Source organism: Tachysurus vachellii, chromosome 25 (assembly GCF_030014155.1).
Source record: "Tachysurus vachellii isolate PV-2020 chromosome 25, HZAU_Pvac_v1, whole genome shotgun sequence".
NCBI classification, from domain to species: domain Eukaryota; kingdom Metazoa; phylum Chordata; class Actinopteri; order Siluriformes; family Bagridae; genus Tachysurus; species Tachysurus vachellii.
The window spans coordinates 9,503,445-9,514,077 of record NC_083484.1 but is presented as its reverse complement, the minus strand read 5'-3'; positions in this window follow the sequence as shown (position 1 = coordinate 9,514,077).

Sequence of the window (10,633 nt, the reverse complement as noted above, 5' to 3'; positions counted from 1 at the left end):
TCCTTGATCAGTGCTGAATTCTGTAAACTGCCCTCTAGTTTTATGCTACATGAGTTCAGTGAGGTTTATCACAGAACTATTAGTCAGTCTAACGTGATTGGCTGTGAAATGAGCTCTTTGGTGTTCTTGATGTAAAAGATAGAAAAAAAGAGAGAGAGAAATGAGGCTTACAGTAACAGCACTGTACAAACCACAACAGTGAAACTAATGGTGAAAACACAAACACAAAGGAATCCATCAAAAGCCAATAATCTCTCTCCCTTTCTCTCCCTCTCTAGCAACTAGCAGTACATCAGAGCAGCAATCAATACTGCATTACTTTGAGTAGCCAGTATACACAATACTCGTCAAATTGATTATTTTCATGCTAAAATGGCAGTTTCTTTTGCTGTGTAACAAAAAAAGGCAGCGTGATAACTGCTGTTCAATTAGCTGACCCAGACGACAAGGCTTCAAATAAGACAAATGGCTATTTATTTGCAAAAATAACACATTGCTTTAACAAGACATGAGAAATGAAATGTCATTGTTGGGGACCCTGCTTAAAAGATGGCTTGTTTTCATTTGGACATTGAAATTTCATGAATATATTTTCCAAAGGCTCAGGAAAACTGAATTCATCATTAAGTTATGTGGCCCGATAATGTCACATTAGGGATTACTCACTTTTCTAATGTATAGTGTGTGTCAAGGTTGTTCCTGACACAAACTTCTCATGCTGCAGTGGGTGCTGGGTATATTTCTCTTTTTATTTTCTGAGACTGTCGGAGTTGGCTGTCTTAAAGACGTCTCCACTTACTGGGTGCGCAAGTATTTATGCCGTCGCCAAGAGAGTCGAACCATTTGAACAATTAAAAAGTCATTTTCTTAACTGTCCTCCCAGGACCTGTTTTTCCTCTTTTTTTCTGAGAAAACATTAAATTGCTTCAATCAAGCATAACCGTCTCTTGCTTGTGGTGTAATTTGTAGCTCTGGTATGCATGGTGTGTGGTTATTTGTCATTGCTTTTTTCTCCTGTAGCACATTTCCCAAAAGCTCTGATCAGCGCTTAATACTCTAAATTGCCCCTCTGTTTCTTATGCTGTATGAGGCAGATGTGGATTTGTGCAAACTACATCATTGTGTGTTTGAAAAGCTAAATTAATTACTAAAAAATAGGACAGAAGCAAACATATGTTGCATAGCACAGTGCAGTGACTAAAATTAATTAGGTATATTCGAGCTGTGACACACCGACAAACAGCATACCGGCACTCTCCTGGCATTGCTTGTAAATCACAAGTATATAAAGAGATCCAGCTACAGTATTTCCCTTTCCCTTCACTTACCCCTTATTCCTTCTTCACACCAAATGACCTTTTATGCTCTGAGGTGCATGGCAGCAGGGTCAGAGCTGTGATATGATCAATATTCTATTATGATAGTGTGTTAAGCGTGTGGAGGTTTACAACTCCACTATAATAGTGTTTCTATATCATCCAGTGGCAGTCTGGACTGTGCTGTTGTTCTGGGACAAGGCCTATAGATCCAATTCTTAGCCATTAACTGGAGAAAACACTTCCACTATTCCTCTGGCTCATGAGGCAGAGGGCACTACAACTAGCATGGCAACACAAAGGACTATTTTCCACATGTCTAAGATCAGTTAAAAAAAAAATGCTGTTGTAAAAACTGTCTCAAACCATTCCTGAGGATATGCAAGTTGTAACCTCAGTAACACTATCCTTAACAATAACTTTAAATAGATTTCTGTAACCTTGAACCTGACCCCCATCTTTAAACCTAACCCCAACCTGGACCATGACTGGGTCTGAACCAAGCATAAATGAACATGCCAAAACCAAAATCTATTTTTTCCCTAGACTCTCTTGGCTGCACAGTGAAACATGCTGGGTATTTTAGTGGCTCTAGCTAAGCAGGGACGTGAAGGGAAATGTAAAACCCTGACAGAGTCATCAAAGATTCATTTCATTACTCTTTCCCCCTTGTTCCAATAATTAACTACTGGGAGTATTTCAGCCTGTGTGCACCCACTGACATCGCAGTGTTCAAATGTCATTCTCTCATTTATGTTAAAGGGGCTTTAAAAAAAATTAACTGTACCATATATCCTACAGAAATAGTAGTATAGAGTGATGTAATGCAATAAAATAAAATTTAGAGTAGACATATGTACTAGCAACTGAATACAAAGTTGACAAACAAAGTTGACATTACTGTAAAAATCTGTGTAATAAAAAGTAACTCACACAACAGAAACATTACAATAAGCATTGAGACGTCTTTGACAATTTATTGAATTTCCTCTCAGATCAATAATCTATCTATCTATCTATCTATCTATCTATCTATCTATCTATCTATCTATCTATCTATCTATCTAGAAACAGTTATTTAAATCAGTGACTAGCAAAACCGTACTTTACTGTTTAGTTTTGTTTATTTTTCTGTAAGTTTACAGTTAAACTTTCTCAAAAAAAAAAAAACAGTTTCAATTCATCTACACTTTAAGTTTAATTACTCAAAATAACCAGACTTGTACAGTACTAGTGTGGAATGTTTTTTCCAACAGTGTTGACATTTTACAGATAAATATTTGACATTTTACATTTTTTATCAGATGTCTACTTAAGCGAGACACAGGCTGAAATTAAAACAAGGAGTTTTCTTAACAACAAGCTGCAACGCACTACTCCGACACTTACAGCAGACACACAGTGGTCTATTAGCCGAAACTAGCTGGCTAGCATTAATTCAATTAAATGGAGAGTCAGTGATGCTGGCTAGCTTAGCTAATGATTTGGAAATTTTCTTCTGTAAAGAGTAGATTAAAAAGAATAGATGTGAGTCTGATCGATATAATTAGTTCCATCAGCTACCATAAAGAATAAACAGCTTTGCTTCATGGAACTGAAATGGTAGACATGGCTCATGTACTTGCAGCTAAACATCCCAGGCACTGAATTCTCCATGAATTTACTGTAAACACTTAAAAAGTTACATATTTTTCACAATGCTACGGGTTCAACAGTAAAACTGTTAATATTTTGTCAGTAAACGAATTAGCTGTAGGAATAAATCTCTGTGTTTCAGTGCACATCTAAATCATTTAGTGATTCAGATATTCACTAAATGATTAAAAAATGTAATGTAAGTCTATCTATAAAAGCATTTTCCTTGCCAATGTAGTAAATGTCTGTAGCCTATAGTGCATGTAGCCTTCAGTGTCATTGATTCTATGGTCTGTAATATATGTTCAATGTATTATTTGGAATCTTTCAGGTACAGAGCCATTTGATCTTCAAATGTATATTGTTTCGTTTTTGTAATCTATATTGACTGTAGGGTTCAGTCTCTAGCATCTGTAGTCGAATGTGTTAAGTGTCTTCACATCTTCCTGCACGGCACATATCCGTCATCATGTAACCGTGAGCAACTGGCATCCTAATCCCCCTCCTCTGGCATTTCTCCAGCTCACCCTATAAATGAGGTAATTGTCCTTGACTATAAAATTTGCATTTTCAAGACTTAATTGCTATCATTACATTTTTTCCGTAATTCTATTAATTTAACAGAATGGGGTATTGGGTTTTATGGTTATCATTTGCATTAAAACAATGCACTTCTAAGTAGAGAAATCCTGTATAGAGAGAGGCGAGAGGAGAAGGAATGGAGGCGAAACAGGGACATCCGGCGCTTCTTAATGATTAAGCTGAAGCATATTAGAGCACAATAGCCTTTCTGGACACAGATTCAAAAGATAGTTTTCATAGAGTTTTTGTGTTTAAAAGCTTCGGAAGTCATTGGAGAAAATGGGCCAGACGTCATCACATCATGCAGAAGAAGTAAAGCTTGAGTGTAAACGGGACCGTAGAGCTCTTGTTGAGCCAGCCTCGTTTCTTTGTGCATACATGTGCACAATGTCAGCTTCACTTTGTGTTGCTGCTTCTAAAGAGGGATGTAGAGAATGAGAGAGATGGTGCTGAACAAGGGAGGCCATTTGTCTTCGTACCCTCAACGTGACCTTCGCTTTCATATCGCAGCACTTTGGAGAGATAGAGCGAGAAGGAGAGAGGAGGGGGCATCTTTAATGCATTTGCTGACCTCTTAAGAGCCTCAGTGCTTCTCTTTCGGTGAAAGAACGATTCTGCTGTAATGTCATCATTTAAACCTCACATGACACAAGGCCTTTGCAGATTTTTTTTGTTTCTTTAACTGGATTGCTGGGTTTTGATTTTTAAAGAAATTTAAAAGAGTCTTATTCTTCACAGGTCATACCGCTGATCTTATTTCCTTCGCTTTTTTTTTAAAACACGTACACTTTTTAATCTAGGCAACATGCCCTGTATCTCCTGCACATGCTTATGGTAACATGATAACCACTGACACACACCAGGCTGCTTGGACATAGCCTGTCAATGCAGGGAGGCCAGATGTGTGTGTGCAGGTGTGCATGTTATGCATGTGTGTACACAATATAATAGGTCATGTCACGAAGATGTGAAGATCAGATCAGCTTTGTGTTCGTACATGAATTTGTCTACACACATGCTAGTGTCATCTCAGTGTCCAGCATAAATGTGTGAAGTCAGTAGAGATGCAAAATGACTGCAGTCATCCTGCAGATATAGCAGCTCCTCAGAGAACACTGATATGAAGGAGATGTGGCTGAGGTTAAACTGTGGCATAGATAAAGTGCTCCAGTTAGATTTATCCTACTCTAATATAGTAGTATAGTGAATAGTAGTGTATATTGATTATAATCTTAATGATGGTCATGACATAGATAGGTGTTAAATTTACCTCCAGCAAATATGACTGGAACATAATTGAGTAACTAAGTACAGTCCCTGACAAAAGTCTTGTCGCTTGTGTACAAACTGACCTGAAGTGCCGCTGAAATATATTTCTAATCAAGATTTTTTTTTTACAAGAAATGTCAATTTTGTTGTGTTGAGTGAAAAGTGTTGTCGCCTTGTCATATGAGCTTCACCTGTGACTAATAATGGATCAATTAGGTCTCAGGTGTGTATTAAAAGAACCCCAATACATTAGACCTTCACATCATCTGCAACTAGACCTCTGCAAACATGCCTAAGATTCACCCTGAGACTAAAGTTTTGATTATCAAGAGGCTGAAGACCAGATCCACTGCTGATGTGGCAGACACCTTCAATGTGTCTCAGCGTCAAGTGCAGAGGATAAAAAAAGATTTGAAGAGACTGGAGATGTTTTGGACAAGCCCAGGTCAGGCAGACCCCGCAAGACAACTGCTCGAGAGGACCGTTTGTTGGCTCAAAATTCCAAGGCCAGCCCATTTTCCACTGCAGCAGAGCTCCATGAGACCTGGTCACCTGAAGCACTAAACAAAAGCACTAAACACCAGTACTAAACAAAAGACAATTGAAAAACCGTGTGGCATTTGCCAAGGCCCACAGCCTGCTAAAAGGATGGACGCTGGAAAAGTGGAAGAAGGTGGATTTTTCAGATGAATCTTCTGTTGAATTACACCACAGTCGCCGCAAATATTGCAGGAGACCTACTGGAGCCCGCATGGATCCGAGATTCACCCAGAAAACAGTGAAGTTTGGTGGCAGAAAAATCATGGTCTGGGGTTACATCCAGTAAGGGGGTGTGCGAGAGATCTGCAGGGTGGAAGGCAACATCAATAGTCTAAAATACTAAGAAATCTTACTACCTCTTATATTCCCAACCATAAAAGAGGCCGAATTATTTTGCTCTATTTATGCTCGAGCATTATTGGAATTGAAAATTTGTTCTTTGACTTTTTATTCCAAATCAAGGATTTATCTTCTCTTATCCATCTGTACACTATACACCCATCAAATGAGCTCAGTTTACTATCCAGTCATTTCAGCTTAGGCTCAGTGTGGGCTCTACCCCAACCATGTGTGTGTGAATATGGTTAGTTTCCACATTACAATGTCAATCTCGAGGATGAGTCCAAGGATGTGAAGGTGATGTACACAAAGTAAACAATATAATAATCAAGTTTGAAACTAAAACCCTATACAGAAACAGATGCATCTCATACACAAGGTGCATGAATGGGTTAGGTATGAATGGGAAAGTCATATTAGATTTATAGAATTTTATAGTATATGGTGTAGTGTTGTTCTTCTGAATATACTACTTGGCAAAGCAGTGTATCTTGTATAAATCTTCTGCCAAGAATCATGCATCATGTATAACAAAAAAATTGAAACACCTAAGCTATATCATAACTGGCAAGCTGAATTCCCACACGTCATTCTAAAAAGATATTACGTCTTGCAAAGCGTCCAGCTCCGTTTCCTGCCAGTATTTGTCATGAAAGTGGACATGTACTGGGACGTGTGTGTTTGTGTATATGTGTGTGTGTGTGTGTGTGTGCAGTGCAATTCGTAACCATAGCTGGCACACTCAGAGTGTTGGCTGCATTTCGGGCCCGTCAGCGGACTAATGTGCCATCTGTTGCTCAGGCCTTGGCTGTAGAAATGTGTATGCATGTGTGTTTGTGTGAGGTGTATTACAACAAGGGAGGAAGTCCCCAGGCAGCCATGCTACTGAGAGGAGGAAGTGTATGTGAAGCATGCAAAGTCAGTGGTATAGTCACCCGGCTGCAAGTCCCTCTGTGTGGGGAAAAAACACAGTTAAGGACAGTGTGTGTGTGTGTGTGTGAGAGAGAGAGAAAGAGAGAGAGAGAGAGAAGGGGGTATAGAAGAGGAGGAAGGGCCATTGAGCTGAGGCAGGTGCAGGTCACCTGCTCTGCTCCCTCAGTAATGACAGAGGTGATCTGGAACTTGTCCTGTTTCTCCCCTGGAGCTCTAGAGCATTTTGTGGATGGCTGCAGCCCAGATAAGCTTGTTCTTGCCAGATTTGAAGTGTGTTTTAGTTGGGAGTTGTGATGGTAGTCATGGTGGCAATGGCAGTCTGCATTATTCAGCTGTTGTGACTGATTCTGATGCAGGCTGAAGGTTTTGCACTGCCTCACACACGTGTCAGAGAGGATTAGCAGAACCTCCTATAAGCTTCCAGAGAGTATGTGCTTCATTAACAGTAAGAAAGCATAACCAAATTGACAGCAGCTTCACACTTTAGGCCCTAAATACAAAATCCTGGATGTTAACACTTCAGTGCCTATAAACATTTGCTGGATAAATGTCGAGGAATAGCCAGAATACCTAGAATGAGAAGGACTGTGTGTTCCCCTGCTGTTATTCTGAGCAAGCAGAGACACTGATCAAAGTGGGTTGGAAATGACCTCAGTTCCTGAGAGAATTAACACACATGCACACAGGAGCAGCACTGGTGTGAAATGAAGTGGATGTAAGCTTAGATGTGTGTGATCCGTTTGCTCTGCATGTAGAGGTTCACAAACACTTACACACAGGATCAACTCCCACAGGTGCTGTAAGAGTGGAATACTTCTGTGTGTGTGTGTGTGTATTGGCAGTTTTTCTAGATGTTTATGCAGACATAAACTGTGAATACACACAAACACTAGTAGTCACACATGCCAAACTTGTGAATTGTTGCTGAATTGAAGCAAAAAAAAAAAAAAAAAGCTTTCTTGTTTTAACAAAACACACATGTAAGTAATGAAGCAATGCATGCTTCCCTGATTACACAGTGCTGTGATTCTGCACACTATAGTCAGGGTGGTAATCATTTAGTGAAACACTGACATTCAGGTATGTGTGGAGATTTTACTCACTCAAGCAAGCAACCTTTCATGCAATCAATAACACTTATTGTGTAAGTGTGACTGGTGCAGCAGCAGGCTTCTGTTTGGTCAAGACACCAAAACCATCACTGAAGCAATACATACGTGCATTGTTATTAAAATAGTATAATATAATAGTATAATATAATAGTATCTATCTATCTATCTATCTATCTATCTATCTATCTATCTATCTATCTATCTATCTATCTATAGATCTATATATCTATAGTATACGCATATACATATGTGTGTGTATAGATATATCTATACACACACATATGTATATGCATATACTATAATATATTATTGTAATGTTTACAAATCCTATTGGTTGTATTTACAGATATGATGTAATACAGTGAGACAAATAAACGCAAATTCTTCTTCTTCCTCATGATGCGCTGTACTGACATACTGCTCTGCAACTACATGTTCATAACATTGGTATAGTTTATGATTTTACAGTCACAAAGTCCACAGTATATAGAAAATGAAGTGTGAATGAATTTCAATAGCATTTAGCTTCACTGATGTACTCAAGTAAGAAAGAAATCATGATAGACAAAAAAAAGCAGAGTGGGATTGATGAAGTCATAGTTATTTTTTGAGTTCAGGCAAATCCAACACATCCCAGTTCTGCCCAGTGCTCTTGCACACACACACACACACACACACACACACACACACACACACACACACACACATAGAATGAGAGAAATAATATACAAAATTCAATAAAGATACCTGTGTTGTTATATATGACGCATCTGGATATATATTTCAGTTCTGATTTGTTGAAACAGAAGTAGGATATATGTTATTATCTTCAATATTTATTGTTACACCCCATTTTGCATCAGCAAATACCATGATTTCTGCATTAATGCACTTCTGAATGACTTATGGCAGGCACAAGATGAGAAACACATGCATCAGGAAAGCGAAGCAGTGAGGTAGATCATAAAGACCAAGTTGCAGATCTCATTATTTTTCATAATGCACAAGTTCACTGTGAGGCTTGTCCTTGTCACAAAAGACATTTATAATACACTGTTCAGTGTGCAGTCTATATTATGGCTCAAATACCATTATTTGAAGCTACTGTATGAAACCGTGTGTTATTGAGGCATATGAGACCGCCTTATGTATAAATCAATTAAATCCTCCTGTAAATAATTTGCTGCATATCTAATTACACTACTTGGATTGTGAGGCGCTTGCCAGAGGAGAAAAAGGAAAAACACAGGCTCATGCACAAACACACTTAGCTGTCTCAGGTATTCAACACACTGGCCAAAAATATGGGGATTATAGCGTTGACTTGCACTGTGTGTGTGTGTGTGTGTGTGTGTGTGTGTGTGTGTGTATGTGTGTGCGTGTGGAATATGTTGTGTTTGTGTGTGTGTGTGTGTACGTGTGTGGGCAACAGTACCACACGCAGGCCCCACATTGCCCTCAGCGACTCAGTAAGGACTCTTGATAAGGAGAATTAGTCAAAACTTGGGAGCTGCCAGTCTGTGCCAATTAAACTTTAATCTGGGTCTGAAACAGGCACAAATAAATTAAAGCCTTATGAGAGGCAATGTGCGCTGCCCTGATAATGTTGGATTGAAGCTTCTCCCGGCTGCTCGTTGTTGTCAGCTGCACTGATGGCGGAAAAAATCAAGGCAAAGCTAGTCAGGCACAAGGAATAAGCTTCTTGTAAAGTTAACTGTATGCAGAACACAGTCACACACATGCACTGAATATGTTTGTGAGTGTATTTGTGCATGCATGCGGTACAACTAGGATCTTCCTAGCTCAGCATCAGCTGGGTTAGATGTTAATCTGTAATACTCATCCCAATCATTACAGAGATTTTAAAAGATGTTCAACGTCTCTGTTTCTGAGACAAAGAAAGAAGAGTAAGCAATTGCTAGCTGAGTAGTGTCAAATAGAATAATAAATATATCATTAGGATACAAACTGGCTTATTTAAACAAATAATGTCATGTTGAGCTTTAATGAAGGGCTCACTGAAGATTGTAGCAAGAGTTGCCAAGTTTCTGCAAAACTCCAGTTTAGGTCTTTAATCTAAAAGAACACACAAAGACTTGAAACCAGACTCCAGCATTGTTATTATATATTGAATTTTGTATATTATTACAGGAAAAAAAAAAAAAAAAAAAAAAAAAAATATATATATATATATATATATATATATATATATATATATATATATATATATACACATACAGTATGTATATATATATAAATATATATATATATAATTTTTTTTTTCAGTATTCTCAGGGTTAAAGTTCACAGCGGTGCACAATTGTGATTTGCAGGATTTCAATATATGGAACATGGCAGCCCTGCTAACAAAACAATTATAAACAGCAAGTTGCTCTGTGAACAGCATCTGTAGGCCGAATAAACTGGATAATTAATTTTAAAACGATATAAAACTTTTTTACATTTGTTGCATTATTTGTCATTTTTTAAATCATCTTTTGCCAACATTATTAGAAAATAACTGTTCTTTGCAGATTAATTGAGCTTAATAAAGAAATACTATTTAAAGATTCCCATTCAGACTGGCAGCAACACTGTGATTGCAGCCCAGGTATAAAGCTGATTGTGATAATGTTTCTAGTGAACCTTTTCTTATGAATATCCAGTTATGTAACAAACCAAATCAATCAATAGATCAGTCAGTGAAAGAAAAAAGAATCAAGAACTTTATTTAGTACATTAAAGCAAGTTAACAGTCACCACAGTCACCTCAGTCACCTCAGGCTTGCTCATTGGGGATAATAAATACATAACACATTAAAATATAAGTCTAATATTAATCTTGAATGTTTGTAATGTATTAATCTTTGTATATTATTAAACTTTTTTTTATTATATTTTTATGCT